Here is a 24,624-nt window from a genome sequence, read left to right as displayed (position 1 = left end):
AGTCATGATCTAGAGTGTTTTAGGAATGTTGAAACGAAACCCTGAACATGTCCGAAAACCGGGGTCTGGGGTCCTTGGAGAGGGGGGGCTGCCCTGCTTCCTCCTGAGGACGCTGTGCCCGTGGAGTGCGCTGAGGAGCGCGTCTGTCGACAGCCCTTTTGTGGAAGGCGGCTGTCTCCCCATCACCAAGTACACACCTTCAGTGTCTCGGCGAGGACAGCCGGGTGTGCGCCTCCTTTTATTTAAGCCTTGCTCTGGTTGTGTTTCTCACCTCCCTTGGCCCCTTACTCTCCCTCATTGTGTGCATCTCCTTCCATTTTGGTGCTTTCATTGCTTTGTTTCTGGACCTCCACACCCTTCGCTCTGTACTTCTGATCGCTGTTGAAATCGTAGTGAGGGGCTGATGCTGAGGGTGTCGGCCACACGTCCTGGGACCCAGCACTGCCTGTAGTTCATGGATGCATTGCTGGTGGTCCACGGGGGATTGCAGAAGACGATGTCCATTTTTCCCCGTAGACTCTTCACTGCTTTTTCCAAAGAATACTGACTTCACGGCCTGATTGACGAAGGGGCAATTTTGTGTAGCTTCTGTTTTAGGAGAGGAGCAAACGTTTACAGAATGTTTCTGTATGTCATTCACAGTCATTGGAGAAAGCTGGTGAACTGGGGCCAGCCTGAGGCCGAGCGGTTGAGTTTGTCGCTCTGCTTCAGCAGCCCAGGGTTTCACCCAGTTTGGATCCTGGGTGTGGACACGGCACCGCCCATCAGGCCACGCTGAGGCGGCGTCCCACACAGCACAACTAGAAAGACCCACAACTAGAACGTAGAATTGTGTACTTTGAGAAGAAGAAGAAAAGAAAAAAAAGATGGGCAACAACTGTTAGCTCAGGTGCCAATCTTGAAAAAAAGGAAAAAAAGAAGTTAGTAAACTTTCAGTGAAAAATACGAAAGAGAAAATAGGAAATGCCCTGCCGTTCCCATCTCCATCATTCAAACCTCATGAGTTACCATTTTGTTACCAGGACATTTTGGTCTTTTCTAATGGAAAAATATGTTCTGTTTGTTTATATACAAATAGCACTATAACATGAGCTGGATCTTCACCACATAACAGGAAATGAGCATTTCAACATTTCCTGGTTCCAACTTCATTTTAAACGCTGGCATAGACTCCGTCCAGCAGCAAGGACCATACTTCCACTGAAACTCTACCGTTTGACATTTATGTTTTCTCCAGTTTTTCACTGTTATGAAATACTCTGCCATAAACATCCGTATGGGCATATCTTGACCCAATTTCTTGACTATGGTAACGTATTGGTGAATACCGGCTCTGTGTTACCTGTGGAAAATCCTTGTTGTGAATGGAATTGAAACTTCACTTCTTTGAGGAAACAGTTTGCGTGTGTATTGACTTATCTCTGTCTCAGCAGGTGGAAGCCCCTTGTGTGGGGGCCTGTTCTGCTTCTGCTTCCTTGTCCGCAGCAGCGGGCCTAAATTTGTCTAAAGACTTCCTTCACCAATATTTTCCAAATTAGCAATTTTCTTCTAGATATTTAACTATAAGTCTCACGAATTTTCATTTCTTGGATGCTTTTCAAAACAAGATGGTACATCCCCTTGTTTTTTGTGTCACAGCTTTACTGAGATGGAATAAAGACAGATACCGTAAAATTCACCCAGTGAAACTGTGTAATTCCGTGGTTTTTAGGATGTTCCCAGAGTTGTGCAACCATCACCACAATCGACTATAGGACATTTTCGCCACCCCTGAGAAACCCTGCGCCCTTTTTGCCTCCCACCCCCTCAGCCCCTGGCTACACTGCCGCCTTCTGTCTGTGGGTTCCCTTCTCGGTGCTCAGAGCTTGAAGGAACAGCTGGTGCTTAGTCTTGGGGCCGGGAAATGCTCTCAGAGTTCCCATGACGTCTTGTCTGCTCCTGATTCTGTCATCTTTCAGATGCTCCTTTCTTTTCTTTGCTTATCTGCCTGCTTCTTAGCTTTCTTTTTCTTTCTTTCCATTTCTGACACCCGTCACCCTCCCTCTCTGAACCTTGAGGCAAATGAGCCCCCGCTCCTCTGACCTCGATCCCCGCGCCCTTCTCCAGGCCTGACTTTCCCTCGCTCACTCTGCTGCTGCTTGAAACGTTTCTCTTTCCGCATTTCTATTCTCTGATTGTTCTTTCTCTTGAGTGTTTGCAGCCTTTTATGTCTTCAGGTCATTTTGTGGTTCTCCTATACGCCCAGAGATCTGTCTCTCTCCCACGGGGGTTGCTCTTCACTGGTCCACAGCTCTCATCTGCTCTGTCATTCCTGCTTTGATGGATCTAACGTTTCCCATCACAGGGAGAGCAGTCTCCCTTTGAGCTTTCTCAGATTTCCTCCTTTGTCCCTCACTTTTCATCCTCTACCTAAATCCCCAGCCCCACGTTTCTGTTACTCTGTCTTAATTGGACTCCAAATATGGAAGCAGTGTACTAAAATGTGGGTGCACTTATTCACTGTGTCTTCTGGGCTGTGAGCGTGTTCTTTTTCTTTCTTCTTCTTCTGTTTTTTGTTTTGTTTTTGTTTTTTTGGTGAGGAAGACAGGTCCTGAGCTAACATCTGTGGCCAATCTTCCTCTATTTTGTGTGTGGGACACTGCCACAGCCTGGCTTGATGAGTCGCGTGTAGGTCCACACCTAGGATCCAAACCCATAAACCTTGGGCCGCCAAAGCACAGCATGTGAACTTAACCACTACACCACCGGGCCAGCCCTCAGAGCATGTTCTTGACAGCAAAGATCCTCTGGTCTTTTGCCTCTTGCCTTTCTGGTTCAAGAATAGGACGGTGTTTTAGGTGAGCTCTGACCACAGGCCCTCCGGTGCATTCCTTCTTGGTGTAAGCAATTGGCTTTTTTCTTCGCTGTTGGCGAGGGAGGAGCTCCACACGCTGAATCTTTGGCTGCACAGGCATCTGAGGAGAGAGGCGCTCTTCCTGATACCAGGTCCCTCTCTCTTCTGACAGCGGCTGTGTGTGGTCGAGGCCAGCGGGCACGGCTGTGTTGCTTTATATCTGTAAGCTTTCAGAGTCTGTGTCTCAGTGGCGATTTACATAAGACTTCTCAAGCTGCTCTTGATATGAAACGTTCCTGATCCAGTAAGCACCACAGCATTTCTGCAGGAGCGTCTCTGACTTAGTTCACGTCCACAGTAGAGTGTGGGAAGCTTTGACGACCGCCATCAATTTTGTGCTCATTCAATGTCACTTGTGTCGTGCTTCTTGGAAACAGTCTCAAATTTGATGCAATAACGTTAGACTATGTGAGTTGCCTAGTCCTGGAATCGTCCAGCGCCTCCTGGAACTGAGTTCTGGTGATTGGGACTTGCTGTTCTTCGTGAATTATGTGGCATCAGGGACGTTCTGAAGAGAGATGCTTCTCTTCTCTTTGTGAATAGATGAAGTCCTCGGCCATTCACGTGCTGGGGACACATCACTTACCTCCACCCGGTTCAGGAAATGTTTGTTCACACGTCAGTTAAGCGCCTGTTTGCCTACAAGACGCAGCAAACCCAGCTGCCGCCCTCGGGAGGCTGCAAACCACATTGGGGAGAAAACGCCCTGTGCAGTTGGCTGCACTGACGGTGGAACCCGGAGGACGGTAAACAGCAGGCCCAAGACGGAAGAGGCTGCGTGCCGTCTCTGCTCGGCCTGTAAATGAGCTTTAAATTCTTCCTCTCAGAACATGAGCCCCGTCACCCTGCCCCATCTTGAGTCCCCACAGAGGGCTGGTGGCTCAGAGCACGGAGGCCAGAAACAGTTGTGAGAAGAAGAGACAGACACAGGGAAAGCTACAGCCTTCTCCCCACACACAACGAGCCCAAAGGACAGAGGGCCGTCCTCGGATCAGTGAGTGACAGACAGCAGGCACCCCCAGCCTGTATTCGAGGTAGCCACCTCCCTCGCAGAACAGTTACTGAATCGGAGTAATTGCGTGGAGGCACCAAGAATTCCCTGCGAGTCGTGATAAGAACGGTGCAAGGGAGGATTAGCGCACGGAGAAGGCGAAAATAACCGACGGCCAGAGCAGCGACAGCCCCAGCGGCCTGAGACCGTGGCTGTCCCGAGTCCCAGAGGGAAGGGGTGAAGTTACTGTCAGTGCCCAGGCGCCCGGCAGAGTCGCGACCCCCACTCCGAGCTCTCGCCCTCCTGGTCCCAGCCACCTCTTCTCGCTGGGACTGCTGTCGCGCTTCCTCACTAAAAGAATAAATAAAATCCAGACCACTTCTTGCCTGCCGATGCCGCTGCTGAGCACGTGTGCTCAAAGCCGGTCTCCTCGAGTCCAGTCCAGGTGCCAGGCGCCTTCTTGGCTCAGGTCAGGCCTGCGGGGTCTCCGCGCACAGACTCCCGCCCAGGGTCCTGCCAGAAGCGCTCACTCCATGCTCCAGACGGTGGACTGCAGTGTGGCTGTGCCGTTCATTTTGCTCTTTGCATAGCTCTTCCTGTACTTGTGTTTTAAAAAATATGTTCCATCTCCCCAAGTAACAGCAAGACTATAGCTTATAAAAATGTGTAGTGTTTCAGGCAGAAGTGCCCTTTTGTTAGACTTTTCCCTGGATAAATTTTCAGCCTCACGCCCTCACTGACAGTTCCCCAGCATGAACTCCTCCTCACGATGTCTGGGGCGGTGCCGCTCAGGTCTGCCTGGCCCGTGGTGGCTGCGATAGCCACGTGGCACGCAGGTCTTCCACAAGGCCCCAGAGCGGGTGAGCTTCGCACTCAAAATGCTGGCCTTCGGGGAGCTGTTTGCTGAGGAACAGCAGTGACCGTCCCCTGAAGCCCGACATTACTCACAAGGAGTCCCGTAGTTCTGACAACACTTCAGCCTGTGACCTCCGGCTCGCACTGGTCCAAACAGCCCTGACTCCCAGGCGGCTCCCGTGCGGGTCAGGCGGAGCGAGCAGGGCCCTTTCCTGGTGCGGGGCGACATCCGAGGACCAGGGATTTTTCGTACTTCCTGTGGGGCTAGAAGGAGTCTGTCACACCCAAAACAGCATGTGTGAGGTGTGTGTGCATGCGTGTGAGCTGTATGTGTGCGTGTGAGGCGTGTGTGCATGCATGTGAGCTGTGTGTGTGCATGTGTGCAGTAGATGGAAAAGCAGGAATTCCTTCTCTTCCCCAGATGGCGCCTGGGGTCTCAGTGCCACGGTGTTTCTCTAGTGGCGTGTGGTCTGAGGGTGGTCTTTGGTGGCAGTGAGGGGACTGATGGAGATTAAAACCACAGTGAGGTGGCTTCAGACATCCAGGCAGAGAGAGGATGGTGTGCCAGGGCGAGCCCAGGAATGGCTCCTGGAGGTTTCCACCCGTGGGGGGAGAAAGGGCTTCACATGAAGGACCAGGGGGTGGCGGTGGAGACACGGCTCACCGTGTGCGGGTCTGGGCTGCTGTGGGCCTGCTGGTGGAGGAGTGTTGGGGGGAGCTGGCTGTGGAAGCGGCGTGGGGGGGGCAACAGCCTTTGGGGAGAATTCATTCTGAGGAAGAGCAGTGTTCCCCTTGGGTCACGGGACGTCCCGAGCCCTGACCAGGACGGTGCACCACAGGGACAGCCCTTGGCCATGAGCGGGAGGCCGGTCTGAACAGCATTGCACTGCCTCCCTTGATGGCGTCTCTGTTGACCCGGCTCTGAGTACGCTGGCCCAGGCGGGCGGCACACAGCCCCGGGCACAGCCTTCTCTGCCGGTGGGGGTGTGGCTTTTTCCACCGTTCTCCACTGAAGAGTAGTCCACTGTCTGTCTGTTCATCAGAACAGCTACGTCATTTACCTCTCAAAGCAATCAGTTCTTGAGTGCAAATTTCTAGACTTTTCCGCAACTGTTCCGTTCAGTGGCAGGTCCTGACCCTGAGGTCCCGTGACCATGATGGTGGTAACGGGCGGCACGTGGTCTGGGGAGGCACGAGCATGCAGCAGCAGGAGGCTGGCACCTGTCGGCCGTCCTCACCGCAGCGCCGGAGCGCAGCTGTCAGCGCCATCCCACAGACTGACCACGGCCACCGCGGCCCCACCCGCGGCCCCGCTTCCAGCTTCAGGGCGGCTCCGCTGCCCTCCCCGCCGTGGCCGCTGGCAGCTCAGGAGGTGTTCTAACTCTGTCTGAGAATAGTCAAGGGCGGTTCCTTCCCAAGGGACTAAAATGAAAGTGACAAGAAGTATAAATAGCAACAAACATTTGAAAAAACTGTTCAAGCTCACCCATAATCAGAATGCAAATTAAAACGATGCCACTTTCCCTATAAAACGAGACTGTCCCTGTCATCCTGTTTAGAAAGTCTCTCTGGGGGAAATAAATCGGAGTTGGAAACCTCACCCTGAGAATGTTTATAGGAGCTGCGGTCACAATATTGAAAAATGGGGAGTAACGTCATCGTCCAGCTTTACACTGGCTTCGCGGGCCACGTCGACAAGGCCCGTGGAACGCTGCAGCCACCACAAACAGTTCGTGACACTGGACAGTGTTGTGACGTGGCTCAGGTGACGGGCAGGACGGAAACCGTTTGAGTCGTGTGATGTTGGCATTGGAATCTGGCAGAAGAACGTGCGGTCCAGACGTCGCGGTCAGGCTGGCCCAGCGGCTGCCGCAGGTCCGTAGGTGAGAGAGAAGGCCAGGCGCCAACGCCAGCAGTGGTCTCCCGTGTGCGGATTTGAGAGACTGTCACTTTTCTGTGTTTTCCATATTTTCTTCACAGAATGTGTGTGACTTTCATAACTTTGAAAGGAGGGAAATGCGCAGCATTGAAGGGCCCCTTCCTGTTCCCCAGTCCTCTCGCTTCCACGGCCGCTGGAGACACAGGAGAAGGGAGTCCCGTCACATGTGACTTTGGTGCTTTAACCCAGAAGACCAAGCGATTTACCGAGGACGGCGTGGTGCCGGGGAGCCTGGTAGCATCGTGCAAACAGGTTCTTCTACAGTTGGGTGAAATACTGAGAATTTAAAGCTCTATCCCAACCACGGAACAACCGAGTGAACAAAAGTTAAATAGGGAAAGGATCCTAGTTTGCTAGACTGCCTCACATTAAAAAAGGAAGAAGGAAAGAACAATTCTGGTGGCAAATAATAGTTCCAACTTCGAATCAAATGAAAGAATATAGGCTTTGAAAAATACTTCCGTTCCCCGCGTGTGCCGTCAGAGAATGATTTTATATTTTGTTTACACACATTGCCCTTTACTGAAAATGCGGGTTACATAAATGAGCGCATGGCCAGGCCTCCTCTGGACATGAGAAGCGCTTGTCGAGCTGGCTCAGCTCTCAGACGACTCTCACCCCATAACCCGCTCGCTGAAGGCGACGAGCCTGACATCAGGTGGAATTTAGGGTTCCAACGATGTCGTTGGGCCCATGTTTCTTCTCCCATGTATCTTGGTGCGCTGTCTTCTCTGGTCGGTTCTGGCGGATCGAGGCTCCATTCGGGGCCTCCAGCAGACAGACAGCACTGGCAATGCTCCCGGGGAATCCGCCTGGTTTAGCTCAGGTCCAGTGTCCCTCTCGAGTGGATCACTCTGTCTGGAGGCAGGAACTCCCAGACAGATCAGGCCAGGATGGTGGGTGAGGGGGTCAGGGCCACGGGCGCCCCAGGAAGGGTGGCGCTGACGGGAGCCTGGGGAAGGGACTGTGTTGGGTCCAGTCACCCCGGCACAGCGCCTGCACCAGGGCCTCTCCCCTCGGCTCCCCCGGTGTTTGGGGGGATCATTACTGGGGGGTCCTGCGCCTGGCAGGACGTTCAGAAGGATCCCGGTGCCCCACCCACGAGACGTCAGCACCCCGCCCCACATTGTGTAACCAGAACTCTCCAGACGCTGCTGGACGTCCCGGGGTCGGGGGCAAAGTCACCCAGTTGAGAATCATCGCCCAATACAACACCCACCCCGAATTCTCTGTTAGAAAGAATAAAGAAAATCGCTGTGTCTTAGAGCTGAGGTGAGGTTTTAATCTCAGAGGCCTCTGGTCCTGCTCTCATTTCACACATGAGGAAAGTTTAATAGCATCTCAAATACAATTTGGAGGAACGGAGAAGGCACAACCCTGGTTTATTTCCATTGTTTCAGGACTGACTCTTCATTGCTAGGAAAGAAAACATGATCCTGGGAGGGAGTATGAGAAGAAATAATGACAGAACATGTGGCTGGGTCAGGAGCTGCCCCACTGACAGGCAGCCCCCCGCTCCCAGCCAATGGCTGCCCTTGTGGCCCTCCGAAGCCCCAAACCTGCCAACGGGAGCTGCAGGAACTAAAAATAGAGATGTCGTGGGTAATGAGTGCAGCCTTTCTCCCTTCTCCAGGCTAAATAACGCCAGCTCCACGAGCAATTTTTCATAAACGTATCTGCCAGCACTTTCCTCGTCTGCGTGGCTGTGGACTGAATTGTTCTGAGTCCTCCCCCTCGCTCTCAGGTTGTGGGGTCCAGAGTGGAGCCAGCATTTAAAATTAGAACAGAATTAGCGCGGAGGCCCTGGGAGGGAGCAGGCATCTCCTGTAAGGGATGTGCAGACATTGGAATAGATTCCAGCCGCCGTGTCTCAGAGAAAACCTGAGGACGGCAGCGAATTCGGCCCCATCTGTCTGCTCTTGCTTGTCCTTGTGCACCCCAAAGCCACACGCCTTTCATCAACAACTGAATCGTTTCACTCAGAATATGGTCACTGGCTTACCTGGGATGTTCCCATTTCATGTGGAATCGACTGGCCAGAACCACGACAGAATCACCCATTGGCACACAGGGACACAGTGTCATCAACTAAATTTCCCATTATTGTAACATAATTTCCTCTCACCATTCAAGAACTTTCCTTCATTACTCTCCCAGGGCTGGGTCTGTGCCAGGTGCTTGCGATTCACAGTGTTCCTGTCATGGAGGAGCTTCTGCTCTTATGGGGGAGACAGACCTGTAGACAGGTGTCAGGTGTGATGGTGCAGGTAGACAGGTGTGATGGTGCAGGTAGACAGGTGTGATTGTGCAGGTAGACAGGTGTGACCATGCAGGTAGACAGGTGTGACATTGCAGGTAGACAGTTGTGACCATGCAGGTAGACAGGTGTGATGGTTCAAGTAGACAAATGTGATGGTACAAGTAGACAGGTGTGATGTGCAGGTAGACAGGTGTGATGGTGCAGGTAGACAGGTATAATCTTGCAGGTAGACAGGTGTGATGGTGCAGGTAGATAGGTGTGACTGTGCAAGTAGACAGGTGTGATGGTGCAGGTAGACAGGTATAATCTTGCAGGTAGACAGGCCTTCATGATGATGTGACAGGTGTGACTGTGCAGGCATTCAGGCCATTGTGTGCACTCCCCTTTGTCACATGCAGATATTGGCTCAGAGTCTCTCTCCTCCACAGTGGGGACTGCATCTTTCACTCCCAAACCCACCAAGAGCTGGTACATGACAAAGGCACAGAGTTCTTTTGAGGGATGGACCAGTGGCATTTGAATTCCATAAGCTGTGATGCAATGATGCCTTCATTTCCAAATTCTTTTATTTGGGCGAAGCAATGGGAGGGAAGTGAGGGAAAATCGCTGGAAATATGGCCGTCTCTCCTTCACTATTCTATCAAGAAGGTCACGGTTCCCTTTGGACAGCCCGGCCCCTGCCTTTCTGTCCCGCCGCCCTCACTGGCTTTGCTGACTCTGCTCTGGCCTATTTTCTGAACGAACCTCGCTCTCCACCCCCGCATCCTCTGACGTCCCTATGATTCCTGATGGTCCTGTTGCCCTTTGCTTCACACGCTTAGGAAGAGCATACACGGCGTCCCTTCTCGGATTCTGTGCCCCAGTTTACGAGGCGACAACTCGCTGGGGAATTGAACTCTGCAAGCGGAGAGCTCTTTCTGCCTCCTTCCCCTCCTGGTTTCCTGGCAGCTGGAAGGCGGACAGACAACCCGGGTCGTCTTAACATCCTGAGCGACACAGTACCTAGACCCAGGCGGCCAACACAGGGCTGGTGGCCTGGCCTCGTTCCTCTACACCAGTGTGTTTAAGCAGCCTTGACCGGGGAGTGAGCGAACATGAGACCTCTAAGCACCAGCCGCCTCACGCCTTAGTGACCACACATCAAGGCCCACAGCTGCCCTGACTGAACTCCCAGGTTCTTCGGGGGTTGGTGTGAGTCTGGAACTGAAATGCTCTTTTCTTTGTGGGTGCTGGGGACTCCACACACCGCCAGCACGTCTTTCTCAAATACAGACAGACAGCCACAGGGAGAAACCCTTTGCGAATGCGACCTGCTCTGCCTGTCAACTGTTCACACGCATGAAAACAGCATTTAATACCAGTGCTGTTTAAAACACCAATGGTCTCGCCCTCCCCTGCTCTGGGTCCCTGCTGGCTGGCCGGAAGCTCAGGGGCCTGCTGGGGCCTCGGGGCCCTCCCAGCCCGGCCTCCAGGGCACGTGTCAGGGGGAGTGTGTGGTCTGAGAAAGTACAGTCCACAGAAAACAAAACTGTTGTCATTACGCCAGTCCCAGAAAGCAGAGCTGCCAGAATGTTCTTAGCAGGAAGCAGACACAGAATCAACCCCATGCCCACAGTGCTGCACTGCAGATGGGGAGGCGAGACCCTCACGGGTCATGTGTGCTGGGGTGCAGAGAGCAGACCCCTTCCCCTCTCTGTGATGGGCTTCCTCATGGTGAGCAGTTGGTGCACCCACAGGAAAGACTTCAGACAACCAGCCCAGGAACGCCAACCAACCCATCAGTCAATCCTCAACCAGTCAATCGACAACGCCTCCACGAAGGAGCCACACGTGAAACTGCGGGCAACGGGGCTCGGGGAGCTGCCATGGACGGAAACGCTCTGCTGAGCCTCTGTCGCGCACGGAAACAGGACAGTAACACCATCCACACTCCACGGGAGGGGGCCACGGAGGCCCGGGCTGGGTCACTCTGGGCTGGGCACGTGTGCTCTCTCTAGCTGCTGTCAGTGTCCGACCTTTCCCTAGGAGAAGGCAGAACTCTGAGTGCACGGCTCTTGGTGGGCTTGTGTCCAGTCTGAGGGTGGCCCTGGGACCCCGGAGCTAGCAAGTGATGTCAGCAGTGAGAGTGGTCTTAGGGGGACGGTGCCCTCCAAGTTCTTGGCGGGGACACAGAAAGCCATGGAGCCTGTCGGGGACCAGAAAGGCAGGCAAGGCTGGTCTGCCAGCCGCTGGTCTCAGCACATTTTGTCTTCTCTCTTCCTCTTGTCCCCCTGTCTATGGGGACACTCGTAGGGCACACCCAGGGTGGGCTCTGTATTTGGATGGAGATTGAGAAGGGTCATTTCACAACGTGACAGGACAGAGCCCATGGCCCCCAGGCATCGGAGGGCCGTGTCCACAGGAGGGCTGTGTTTGCGGGACAGAGCAGTGGGGGATGGCCTTTCTGGGATGCTCGGGGCCCCTCGTGGAAAGGTTGACCTGATGACTCAGATGCCGAGGTCACATCTTCTCCTGTAGCTTGCTGGTCCAGTGATCACAGGCACGGGCTGTGGACCCCATCCTGTGTGACGTCATCGTGTGATGCCATCGTTGTGGCATCATCCCATGTGACACCACATATGGAACACGGCATGCCCAGGAACGGGCGCCGCTGCTTGACGGGTTGGAATCATCCTTCAGACTGAATGCAGGCTGTTTTTACTGCACTTTGCGCCTCTCTCCCCGCTCCCTCCCTCCCCCATGGTGTGCACATTCCCCTTGGGATCAGAAGGGGGAAGTACATTACCAGGTGAGGAATCTTTAGTAAAAATCTTTGGTAACTGACAGGAACGCTAGTTCCAAGTTTGCTTTGGGTTTGAAATTTCCCTTGTTTGATAGTAAGAGAGCAGTATCGACAGGCAGCAGCTTTTTAGAAAGACCGCGCTGTTGGAAGAACATCAAAAAGGCTCTGGACGGAGTGGACGTGTGCTAACGGTGGCTCGAGCGATGCCCTGGGGACACCTTGCTTTGTGCAGAGACTCACACGGCCTCGCTCGTGGACTGTTCTGCCAGAGCGGGGAAGGGGGGACCAGGTGAACACCCTCAAGTGACCTCAGAAGCCCAGCTCTGTGCTCAGCCCGCAGCTCCCAGGCGACGTTAGACGGAGCCTGAGCCTTGCCAGCTCCATCCACCTCGTGCGAAACCCGCCTTGCCCCTGCTGTCCACAGTGCTGGGCAGGGCACGTCACCCCCACAGCGCATGTTCCCACAGTGACCTCTGGGGCGGGAACTCAAGTCAGCGTCACAGGTGGAGAGACTGAGGCCGAGGAGTTCCCCAGTCAAGCAAAGAAGAGGAGACGGTGGACCTCCCTGCACAGGCAGCCAGCACCGTGAGGCTGCAACCAAGCCGCCCAGCATGTGACTGTTTTGAAAAAGGAGCCTTCCAGGACAGTGGCGTTTGGCTCAGACCATGAGCACGCCACCTGCAGCTCACTATTCTCCAGCAGGTGGTTTCCAAGCATGCATCCTGTGCTGCCCCTCCTCAGGCGTCCCCCCACAGCTTACAGGGAGCAGGTCCTGGTCCCTTCCATCCCTTGGTTAAACGCAGCTCTGGAAATATTATTGAGGGAACCATCATGGCATTGCAGACGCTGGAAATGCAGAGGCCTGATGTTTGAATGGCTACCCTGTTCACTTATTTTTCTATATTTGCTGTAGAATGACTGGAAAATTCCCCATCCCTCGACACCTACGAATAGAGATTACCAGAACCAAAAATAAAAGATACCCCACAGCTTTGAGACAGGTACAGTGCAGTGATGGAAGGCTCCTTCTGCGTTTCCTCAAGGCCACTGGCAGGAGTGCGGAGACAGCCAAGCAATTCGAGAAACAGTGGCTGCTGGGAGAGAAAAAAGTACCAAATGCTGCTAGATTTAAATTTTTCTTTTTTGTCAAATTGGACTCCAGCCAAGATATAAAACAGAAAATTTGGATTTTAGAAGGAAATACAACAGCCCACTGGTTCAAGAGTAACACTGGGCCTTGTAGAAGATGGATGTCGTGAAACACGCACAGAGAGGGGAGAATTCTCAGTAAGGACTGGAACCCTGTGCTCTCTCCAGACATGACCAGCGCATAATTTTAAAACTTCCCAGCGTTTTTTCTTCACTACAACAGCAGACATGCCCAGGAGTCCACACCCCGCAACAAGGCACAGAACTTAGCGGGGGGTCGTCCTCAACGTGCCCTGAGAGCTCTAAAGGTTCCCGCTGAGGATAAAATGTTCATTTACACTGAGATAAAGTTTCCAAAGCAGAGACTGCATGTGAGCAGTTCCGCTCTCGTCTGCCCCCAGGAGAAGAAGGGGAGGACGCGGGGTCTCACTTCCTCCCAGCTGAGGGGGCACGTCCCCCTGACCAAGAGGCCGCCAGACACGAGCTGCGGCTGTGCCCAGGAAGGGTGGTTTGCTGGGACCCAGAGGACCACACGCTGGGGAATCCCATCAGGGAGAAGATTCACGGGGCGGGGATGAGCCCAGACACCCCCGTGCTCGGGGTCGGGGCACGGAGGACGTTGCTTCATTTGCAAATGGAGCCTCAAAGCAGCTCCAGTTTTCGGCGATGCGATATGTTGTGGTCAACAGGGTGGCGCTTTGCTCAGTGCTAGAACCAGGGACATCTGCTGACGTGACAAACTGCAGGGCTGGTGCCCGCCCTGTGGTGGTCGTGAGAAACGATTCCAGAAAGGCCAGCGAGGCTCAGGCCCCATTGTGGCCGTCCTGAGCCGGGGCCCGAGACAGCACAGCATGCACGTGTGTCCCAGGACGGCTGCAGCATAGCCAACACTCGGAGAAACAACAGGGTCTGCAAGCTCGGGGCTCCACGGCTGCCCCGTCATGGCCGGTGTGGCATATGTCATATCCTGTAGTTATAGGCCTGAAGATCCTGGGGGATTCTGTTCACAGAGGGGTTTCTTGTCAACCTTGCAGTTTGCTTAACGTGTGCGTGTGTGTGCACATGCGTGCATGTGTGTGAGTGTGCGCATGTGTGTGGGGGGGTCCTGAAAATAGTGGAGAGTCTGCAATAAGTTAGCAAGAAGGCAGGGAAGGCAAACCGACAGAAGCAGCTGAGAAGAGGGGAGTGGCAGTCAGTCAGTCTAACAGCCCAGCAGCATGACGGGGGAACCAGTCCCTGATCCTAAGCGGTGGGAGCCAGATAGGCTTGCTGCTGCCCACGGTGTGGCCTGCACGTGGGCGGTGCTGGCACCTGGAGCCTGTGGAGACGCCGAACCTCAGGCCCCAGAAGTGGAGTTAGAATCTCCATTTCACAAGTTCCCGGGAGACTCATTCGTGTGCAGTCCAGGTTCCTGAGGCTCAGCCTCCCGGGCCTGAAGCCTGTCCAGCTCCACAGTTATTTGATTCTATGAAAAGAAGGAGCCTCTGCAGAGGCTGTAAAGGGACCGCAGAGCAGGTGCGTCTCTCCAAACGGGCAGCAGAGCAGCGCTGGCTGAGAACCTCGCTCATGTAATGTCTGTCCTGGGCAAACGCAGGCGGGCTGGGCAGGGAGTCCGGGCGATGCTGCACCAGCCGCGCCAGCAAGGCAGCCGTTACGAACGACGGACTTTCATAAACTTACCATGAAACAAACGCATTAAGGAACAAACACATCAATTCTAACTGCTGGGCTGCGTTTTCTGTTATTTACATCGTGTCTGCAACCAGCCCTGGGCAGGAGCATTTACACCACAGAAATCAGCAGATGCCACAGACCAGCCCCCACAGATCGTTAAACATTTTCTAGCACAAATCTCATCTGTAGACACAGGTCTCGCCTGTTAATGGCCGTGGAAGAGACTCCCGCTTCGTGAGCACAGCTGGGGGTCGGCTCATGGCACAGCCTCCCCCAGCTCCCTCGCACACCGGGCCACCTCCCGGTTGGAAGTTTCCACGAGTGACCTGGCCACATTAAAGGGAACTTTCTGGAAAGATGTCAGGAGTTCGCAGAGTCACCGGGAGGTGCAGCAGGGGCAGAAACCAGGGCAGCTCCCAGGCCACGGAGGGGGTCTGGTCGTGCTGAGGTCACAGGTCACAGCCCGGCCCTGGCTGCCACAGAGTGGGAGGGGCCCTCCTCTGGCAGGGCTAATGGCACTCTGATGGGAAGGTGTCTGGTCGTGGCGTGTGTCTGCGCCTGCATGGTCCTGCCGTCTGCCCTCCGCACCGAGCGCCTGAGGGGGGCCCTTCCTCATCCCGAGGTCGGATGCACTGGTGCACGTTCGTCTGCCTCTCGCCTGACGCACTAGGGTGGGCTGCCCTGTGGTGCTGCGTCCAGTGACAGCAGCGACCCCGCCCCGTGCCCCTCCTGTGGGCATCCATCTCGTTCCGAGCACTTCCACCTGGTGCTCAATTTAAAACCAAGCTCAAAATGAAGCACTTTACGCAGGTCCATCCTCGAACATCACTGAGCGTCGGCCCGCAGCCTCCCTGGGACCACTGCTGGGTGGCAGCCAAGGACGGCGTTTGTCAGCATCAGGCAGAGGAAGCCAGCGGCTCTGTGCGCGCACGGGGCCTCTTCACTGGCTGCGATTAGGAGGGTCAGACCAGCCCCGAAGCAGCCGCGGGACCCTGGCTGCAGGCGCTGGGAGATGGCAACGATGCCGGTCACTCCGGTGCACCCCGTAGACAGAGCAGCGTGCTGAGGCTGGCCGCCTCCGCCAGGGGCTGCCACTCGCCCTCCCGTCACAGCTCTGCTGCGCGATAATTGCCATCTGACTGTTTTTCCCCTAGAACCATCTTCTGGGAGACGGGGCTGCCTTGCTGGTGGCCGTCCGTCCAGCGCTGAGCACACGGACGAGCACCAAATACGTATTTGTTAAATGTAAGAATGAACAGGACAGCAACCTTTAATTTCTGAAAACACCGCGTAAAGTCTGAACTTAAGCAGTTTCAGAGACTTGGCATTTTTAAGTGACTAATGAGGGTCCTGATGTGGAAGCCCCTCCCCTCGCCGCCTGAGTTAAATGACAGGAGCTCCCAGGAGAGGTCAGCAGGACCTGGCACTGCAGGAAGCAAGGTCGTGGCCAGACCAGAGGGGACAACTCCCCTGGCCCCCCTGGCTGGAGTCTCACTGTTGTCCAGATTAGTAACTAATTGAACGTCGAAGCCAGAGCTTCTAAGTAGCAGTAGTTTGTAGCGTGCAGTGTCACTGTGTATTTCTCATCCGGGGCTGGACGCAGTCGCCCTGCCCAGCCCTCCAGCTCCATCACGGCCTGAGCTGTGCAGGCGTCTGTACCTGGGCATCCTGATGATCACCAGGTGAAGATTCCGGCGCCCAGAGTAGGTGATTAGGTTGCGTCTTCGCCAGGTGACTCCTGTTCTTGAGTAAAGACCTACCTCGGGTTTCTTCTCCTCTGGGCACTTCTGTCCTCCGAATCTGGGCCCCATGCGTAGTGGGGTAGACACCAGTTTTTCTTGCTCAAACACCCCTTTCTTCTAGGGCTGGTACCTGTCTCTGGGAATTGCTTCTCCTCCCATTAGACCATATTTTTTTGGTGGCAGCTGCTGCCATGTCTTACTTGGCGGTGGACTGAGACCCGCATCTCCCGTGGCGGGGACTCTGACTGGTTCGGGGTGAGTGCGCTTCAGGTGGGAGCCCAGACGCAGGCTCTTTAGGCACAGCGCAGGAGGCAGATTGGCTCCTCCAGCGGGTGGGAGTGTGACATGTGGGCCTAGGGCTCTGATTCCACGACTGGAGGAAGCCAGGATAGTGGCGAGAGAAGTGAGTCCTGTGCAGAGAGGCAGACAGAACACTGGCAGCACTTGAGCACCTGGATTAAGCTGTTCCTGAAGCTCACGCTCACTCTCAATCTCTGTAGTTTGGTTTGGTTTTTCAGCACTTCCTTGGTCTTATGAGCTATCTAATCCCCCTTGGCCTAAAGTAGTTAAAATCGGGTTTCAGTGAATGGTTTGGCCTCCTTCCTCTGGGCCTGACAGCCCCCTGAGCACATTTGTAGTCTAAGCATTAAATACACCGTATTCAAACAGTCCGTTCCTGTGTCTGGGTAATCTCTTCAAAGGCAGAGTCTGGCTTGTCTGGGTCACCCTAGCTCCCAGTACAGGATGATTCAGAGAAGATATTTGATAAATATTTGCTGAGCGGTGCTGAATGTATAGAATTCTTGGCAGGCAATTCCTGCCTGAATGAGCTTCATGTAGATGCACATGTCCCTATAAATAGATCATGGATCAATGTCCCAAATGGGAAGAGGAGGTCAGCGGCCGTGTCACCACGGGGCCCTCGGTTTCTGCCCTACTTAAATAATAAATGGGCCAGGCCCCCTCTTCCCATGGGCAGCTGCCTCACCAGGTGTGCCTCTTGGTTTCAAATTGGGGCCCCACCTCCTGAGTGAGCAGGGCTCAGGGCCCACCTTCCCACAGAGGAGCCGCTTCAGGTCGGCACCCGGCACTGGGCTCGCTGGGGCCGGGGAGGAGGGCGCTGAGCGGTGGGCTCGTCTCTGGGCATCTCCCACTCTGGCTGTCTCTGCTGAAGCCGGATCAGCGGGGCTCCCTCCTCTCCAGGGGGTTGGGGGTCAGTCTGGCTGGGTGAAGTTGTGGGGCCTCTTCGGAGAGGGTGGAGGGTTGGGGTGTTGAAGCCCCAGTAAGCCACTTCCTTGCAGGGTGGCAGCTTTGCGTCTGCAGACACCCAGGCAGCTGGAGTTTACGTCCAATGCACCGGACAGACCCCTATCTGCTCCCGTCTTTGGGACAAACCTGCCTGTTGGGGCTCAGGTGGGCTCCGGCTCGTCCCTGCCAGCCCAGTTCTGATCCCCCAGGACCTCCCTCTGTAACCCCTCCATTCTCCAACATTCCCAGTGTTCCTGCCCTGTGGACAGATTCAGCCTTGGCCAGACGACACGCCATGTGTGTCCTGACCATGTCTTGGACGTCGGGTCCTGGCCCTGAAGGCCAGCGCCTGTGTTCTCAGGGCCGGGCGGCGGCAGCAAGATCAGGGCCTGTCAGAGTGAGCAGGACGCTCAGACGGGGTGAGGCCTCCTCTCTGCACAGAGGGGGTGTCCCACCGCTTCACTGAGGCTCAGCACCACTTGCTCACGGTGCTTTCCAATGCAGCCTTGCTGAAGAGCTTACTGTTGACGCCGGTCACCCAGGGCTCTCGGGTCAGCTGGCCCTACAGCGCTGGGGAAGTTCAGGAGAGAACGCAAAGCCTCGGGCCGTTTTCAGGGCCCCTCGCCCTCCCCACAGTCGGCGGCCCATGGAGCAGAGGGAGCAGCTGAGAAAACCTGGTCAAGACCCACTTCAAGTCGGTGGTGGGGACTCACAACGGTGTCGACTAGCGGGAGGCGCAGCTCGGCTCTGCCCTGTGTGGGCTGCGTCCAGGCGTCGCTTCCCTTCTCAGAGGCAGATGTATTTACAGTGTAATATATGCAAACAAAATTTAAGTTCATATGTGTGTGGGTTTCATATTTATACCTTTTTCTGTTGCTGAAACAGAAAACCACTGCTAAATAGATGTATATACATATATATAAGTCATGTGCATGATTTACGTTGTCGTTGGTGTATTTTTTCTCTCTCTCTAGTCTTTTTTTTTTTTTTGGAGGAAGATTAGCCGTGAGGTAACATCTGCTGCCAATCCTCCTCTTTTTGCTGGGAAGACTGGCCCTGAGCTAACATCCGTGCCCATCTTCCTCTACTTTATACGTGGGACGCCTGCCACAGCATGGCTTGCCAAGCAGTGCCATGTCCGCACCCGGGATCGGAACCAGCGAACCCTGGGCTGCCTAAGCCGAATGTGCGCACTTCACCTCTGCACCACCAGGCTGGCACCTGTGGTGTATTTTTTATGGTTTATCTCTTTAATACACTTCAAATAACACTGATTTTTTTTTTTTTTTTAATGACACACTGGACAAGGACCTCTTGCTGCTGTTCTTCGAGCGGGCTCTTCTGTCCGGGGGCGTCAGACTTTCTTTCTCCCGAATGATCTGCGTGAGGAAAGATGGCCCGATCACCCAGGCCGGCCGCAGCCCCGTTTGCAGACCCCGGGCTGCCGCAGGCCGGGCGGTGCCCGCAGGGGCCTCGGGCTGCTCCTCCTCACTCCGCAGGGCACAGACTGACCCCGCGGAGAGGGCTGGGGTTAACCAAAGCCGCCGTCCCCACCAGCCTCCTAAATAGGAAAACTCAGGCTCCGCGTGGGGTGGTGGGAAGTCCCGCGGGGCCCACAGGGCGCAGCGGAAGCAGAGCAGAAACGCAGGTTCAGGGAACTCGTGAAACGGGCCTCCGGACCCCGGGCCGGCCACTGCCCCGCGGGGCTCAGACAGGCGGCAGAGGGGCTCCGCGGAGGCCAGGTGGCCCCAGGCGCAGGCTCCACGCCCCCCTGAGAAGTCGTGCGCAGCGGCCACCCGCCTCCGGGGTCCAGGCTCCGGTGTGCATCCCGCGTCCCTCTGGGACAGTCGCCTGGATGCGACGCTGGCGGGAGCTCGGTGTCCGCGCCCATCAGTCAGGGATGTTAGCGGAGGGCGCAGCAGATGGGAGACCACACGGCATCAGAGCGGAGGTGGGGGCAGGGGGTGCCCCGGCCGGAGGAGGAGCAGGATCCGGCAGGAGGGGCAGGCGGAGGAAGAGCTCCGTGAGACGTGACCTCCGCCGCGCAGGCCTCGGGGGCTTTTTCTCGTCTTAACGCTGAGCGGTTTCGCGTCCTCTGGCGGCGCGGCCCGAAGGAGCCTGACTCAGGCGGGTGCTGCGTCATCTGGCGCTCCCGACAGGGAACGGATCCCAGCCCGACGCCCACCGGCGCTCCTCTCGTCTGGAAGCTTCCGGGGCGTCCTGTATCCCCCGTGATGATCTTATTTCCTGTGCCTGCTGCGCGGGGGCCGGACTTTAAGGCTGCCGTCGCCGCCCCCGGTCGGGCCTCCACCCGCCTGCTGGTTTCAAGCCCGCGCTGCGCTGTCCTCTGGGCCGCAATATCGATCCCACCTTAATCTCGCAAACGTCTTCTGTCCAGTCCAGAGTCGCCTCGTAAGGAACGTGGGGGAAGCACAGCCGACAGCGCCTGTCCGCGGCGAGGGCGCTCTGGCTGCCTCCTCACGGAGAGCTGGGCAGCCCCTTTTCTCCGCGTTCCGAGGTGACCCTGCTCATCTCTTCTCCTCTGCGAGTTCAGAGGTGCTGACCTGGCCCTCCGACTCCGCCCACGACGCCCGCTCTCGTCATCACACCGCACGGGGTCTTCTCACTGCTGATCCTTTTTGGTTTGTTAGGACGTCCTGGGATTCTCAAAAGGGCCTTTGTCAGGCCTCCGCCTTGTCTAGTGACACAGGATGTGCTTTCCGCACCCTACAGTCTGCTCTGGGGGTAGGCGGGAAAGATTCTGTGCACTGTGTGCCTTGTTTCGCCTAAGAGTGAGCCTCACAGCCATCGAGCTTGCCCTCCGCCAAGAGCAAGTGTGGGCGGCTCACAAGGCACCGGCAGCCACCGCCCAGACAGCTGGACCCGCCTTTGGTGATGGCGTCCTGGCCTGACGCTCAGGAGATCCTGCATGTAGAGAGGTATTCGTCCATGCTGCTTTCTGGTGGAGAAACGGTTAAAAAAACAAGAAAAGAATTTAAAAACTTCGTCTGTGGTGTTCATATATCAGAAGGTGTAATTCTGGTTTTCCATGTTCAAAGCAAATATTCATCCACTTGGATAATATTTCTGAGGGTCTCCTAGGTGCTGGAGACCAAAACCTGTCTTTTTCTAGCATGTGTGGTGCCATGAGGACAAGCCACTTAAGTTCCCTGCCCACAGCCTGGCTGCAGCTCTCTGAACCCACCGCCGTGAGCACAGCCAGGCCACAGGTGGACTTGGTCAGTGCCTGAGTGGCAGGGACTCAGGGACCCCATTGCCGTGAGTGGGCACCCCCGACAGGCAACTGTGGCTCAAGGACCCACCATTTGGCAAAAACGCAGTAGCAACTGTTGCCTGCAAGAGTCATCAATGGATGCTGAAATTAGTGACGGAAAGTACGACGAGAAACAAGACATTTGCAGGGCTCAACCCAACCCCCCCCCAGATACTTATGAAAAATAAATAGAAACCTAGCAGACGCTGCTCCAGCCAGGCAGTCGAGGCCTGGGTCACAGCCATGACGGTGGCGACATTCTGCCCCTCTGGAGCCGACGCCCGGGACGGGCGCAGGGTCCCTCCGGGGATTCTTGTAAAGATGCCGAGCTACGACTCTGAGCGGGAGGAACACGCGGATGTCCACACCCAGGGACGTGCTATGAAACAACTGGCCAGTCCTCTTCCAAAGGGGCCAGGTCACGACAAGAAAGACTGAGGAGCCGGCCCAGAGTTAGGAGGTGAAGGGGTCCCAAAGCCCGAATGCCACGTGAGGTCCTGGCGGGATTCTGGAACAGGAAAGGGCGTCACTGGGATGACAGGTGGGGAAGGTCTCCAGGTGCATGGCACACCTGCTGCCCTGGCTCTCCAGCCAGGCTCCCCAGGGAGGAAGCAGTGGCCCCTCCCCCAGCACAGGCTCCTCCCCTGGCAAGGCCCCTCCCCCAGCACAGGCCCCTCCCCTGGCACAGGCCCCTCCCCACACACAGGCCCCTCCCCTGGCACAGGCCCCTCCTCCCACACAGGCCCCTCCCCCAGCAAGGCCCCTCCCCTGACTGCGCCCCAGACACAGACGCTCACTGGGCGGAGTGGAGCGTGGACATGTGGGCCCCAGGTGGGCAGACAGCCCCGTGAGCCGGCGGTGACCATCTGGGGCAGGATGGGAGCACAGGGGCCCCGCCGCACGTTCCCCGCTGACCGGGAGACGAGGCCCTTCAGTGCGGCCCTGCGATGCTGCCCGAGCGCCGAGCCCCCCCTCCCTGGTTCAGACTCTGGAACCGCGTGGGCAGGATGGGCTCCTGCGGCCCAGGCGGGAGGCTTTGTTTCCTTGCCGAGACGCTCCTTTCAGAAGCCGCTGGAGTGTGGGCGCTGAAGGCGCCCAGGGGCTGTTTTCTTTTCGGTTCATTGAGCGCCTCTTGTGACGTCCTGAATGGACGAGTTAACTTACAACCCTGTTTACCTGGAACGCGTACCCACAAGGCCAGGCGTCTCGGCAGGACGAACACCTGCTGTGGGGAGCCCTGCGCTGCCCAACCAAATGACTTTCAGCAAAGGGAGAGAGGACCCACGCATTTTGATTTTAGTGCTGAAGTACCTGACTGGGTTCCCTAGGCCAGCGACGTTTCAGACATTACTATTACCATTATTGTCGTCATTGCTTATTTTATTTAGCAGGAAACCCTTTCTTCAGACCGGGTCCGGTATGGAGATCTGGCATGTGAATAGATGGAAGTGGAGTGGGTGCCCTCTGGGGAGGAGCAGTGGAGCTTGAGTGACCTTTGAGGCACAAAGGGGGCCACCTCAGGCCCTGACGCCTTCTCACCCCGCTGCAGCCCCGGGGCCCCTCCAGGCTCTCTAGGACCCGGGACGGCTGTTCGAATGGCATCAATCCAGCCCACATCCTGCTTTGATAATCCCACCGTTCTCTCCTGAAGCCAGACGCATCCATTCTTATTGTCACTGCTGTTATTCACGCATTCAGCAACTACATACTAAGTGCCTGCTGTGTGCTGAGCCCTGTGTCATGATGGTGCAGAGATGGACAGAGTGCTAGCTGGACGGGAGCGTGAGGAAGGTGGTCGGGAAAGTTCCTGAGGAGCTGGAGGAGGTGGGCCTGGAAACTTCCAAGGGGCAGTAACTGTGCTGTTTTAGGACAGTGGCTGCAAAAGAGACAAAAGTTTGATTCCAGTAGACCTACAGGGCCTGGAGCAAGAGCAGGTCACTTAGCGGATTAATCCCTGGGGCGCCGGGCCCAGGTGCCCAGCCTGTGCAGCTGGTGCCATAAACACCGTAGGCCCCGGAACGCAGGCTTCTGTGTCAAATGTCCATGCAGGGAGCCTGAGCACGAGTTGCTTCCAAAAGCTGAAGGGTCCGTTTTATCCCTGAGGTCCCGCGGCTTGCAACACTTATGTCAGCCAGGCTCCATTTAGTGGGGGGTGGGGTGTTTTCCCCTCCCCTCCCCCAAGTTTAGACACAATTGTCGCCAATACTGGAGGAGGACCCCACCGAGTCCAGGCTTCTCTCCGTTACAGTCTTAGGTTCCCCCAACGTCTCGGGCATGACAGTTGCTGAGGTGGCCCCCTGGGCACACAGTGGGTGGGTCTGGGGGCATGAACTCTGCTCAGCCTGGGCTGTGCAGCCCTGGGGAAGTGGTTGATTTCTCTATGCCCCAGCTTTCTAACACGTAGCCGTAGGGACTAGGCTCGGGTTTTGTCAAGGAATAAAGGAGGACAGATGGGCGCCCACAGCCTCACTGGGGGGCTGTTGTCATCAGGACTGGGAAGCAGGAGGGAAATGCAAATCCAGGTTGAGGACCCTTCTCTGAGCGGCACCGGTGCTGAGCTCTGAGCGGGCACTTGTCGTTGGAGCCCATTGGTTCCGGGCTCTTCGCCCTCCCAAACAATCAAAGGCAGCAGATCAGAGCTGGCTGAGCCCTCAAAACAATCAGGGTCCAGCTTCACGTCATCTGCCACCAGGAGGCCACTTGCTGTCCTCTGCCCCCGCCAGGAGGACGGTACCAATTGGCCTCCATTCCATTTACCTTCTTGGCAAAGATGATGCTCCTGGGCAGGGAGCCGGTGGGGAACCGGCCAGCAGCTGTCTCGGTCCTCTGCTCCACTCCACAGAAATGCGAGAGGACAGGACCTGCCTCTGAGCGTCTCCCCCCATCTATGCTCCTGGGTCAGGGTGTGTCTCCCCCAAGCTGTGCTCCTGGGTCGGGGTGCGTCTCCCCCGCGCCTGACCCAGCGCTCGGTGAATGTGTGGTGAACTGAGTCACAGTGGATCCGTCCTACAGAGCCGGCCGCCTTATCTTGACTAGAGACCATCTGCCGAGAAGGGAAGAGGCCTGGGAGAGCCCCCACGGGCTCTGAGCGGCAGAGGCCCCCGCCCACCCTGAAAGGGCCCCCCGACTCCTGGCTTGGGCCTCCACCCGGTGGGCGCTGGGACTTCTGTGGCGGGCAGGTCCTCTCTGAAGAGCTGACTGGGCCCATTAGGGTGACCCCCAGGGTAGGGGCTTCCCAAGGGCGCCTGTCCCACATGGCTCAACTGGGTGGGTCCTGACCGTCCCTCAGTCCTGACTTTGAGCCCTCAGCAACTCTCCCCGCAGAACCAGCAAGAAGCCAGGACGTCCCCTGTCTGAGCTCCTCAGTCTCATCTGGACTGACTTTTCCGGAACACCGTCGTCTCTGGAGAGACAAGAGAGTCAGGAGGCAGCGTCCCGAAATTGTTCTGAAACACGTTCAACCCTCTGAAGTGACATGTCACACTGTAACCTTGTCCAACTTGGGAGAGCGTGCCTTGTCAACCTGCGCCGCTGGGCACAGCCGACACTCAAGATGACCCTGAGAGGGCCGTCCTCCCCATGGATAGAGCCACTGGCTGGGCACCAGCATGTGGCGGGCACTCAGGATTAGTGGTCAGCGTCCAGGGAAACCACCTCTCGTGTGAATAGAAACCAGTCAAATTCAGGGTGGCAGCATGTGTGCATGTGTGTGTGCTCACACTTGTGTGCACGTACATGGGTGTGCATGAGTGCATATCGGTGTGCACACGTGTGTGTGTGTCTAAGGGTTATTCATACCATCCGCAGGGACTGAGCC

General features: G+C 56.1%; 1 long non-coding RNA gene across 2 annotated transcripts; it reads right to left on the bottom strand.

The window, feature by feature from the left end:
• Positions 1-18,764: 18,764 nt before the first annotated feature.
• LOC111774776 (uncharacterized) lies at positions 18,765-21,887 on the bottom strand. Of its 2 annotated transcripts, XR_002810045.2 has the most exons (3): positions 21,605-21,887; positions 21,004-21,315; positions 18,765-20,492 (listed from the first exon to the last, which is right to left on the bottom strand). It is a non-coding gene; the product is annotated as an uncharacterized lncRNA (long non-coding RNA). The 2 variants fall into 2 exon arrangements; XR_011441648.1 differs by lacking the exon at positions 21,605-21,887 and having other exon boundaries at positions 21,004-21,475.
• Positions 21,888-24,624: the final 2,737 nt, after the last annotated feature.

This window comes from Equus caballus, chromosome 8 (genome assembly GCF_041296265.1).
Source record: "Equus caballus isolate H_3958 breed thoroughbred chromosome 8, TB-T2T, whole genome shotgun sequence".
In the NCBI taxonomy this organism is placed as follows: Eukaryota; Metazoa; Chordata; class Mammalia; order Perissodactyla; family Equidae; genus Equus; species Equus caballus.
The sequence above is the reverse complement of the archived record's forward strand: the minus strand, read 5'-3'. Positions and strand labels throughout refer to the sequence as shown.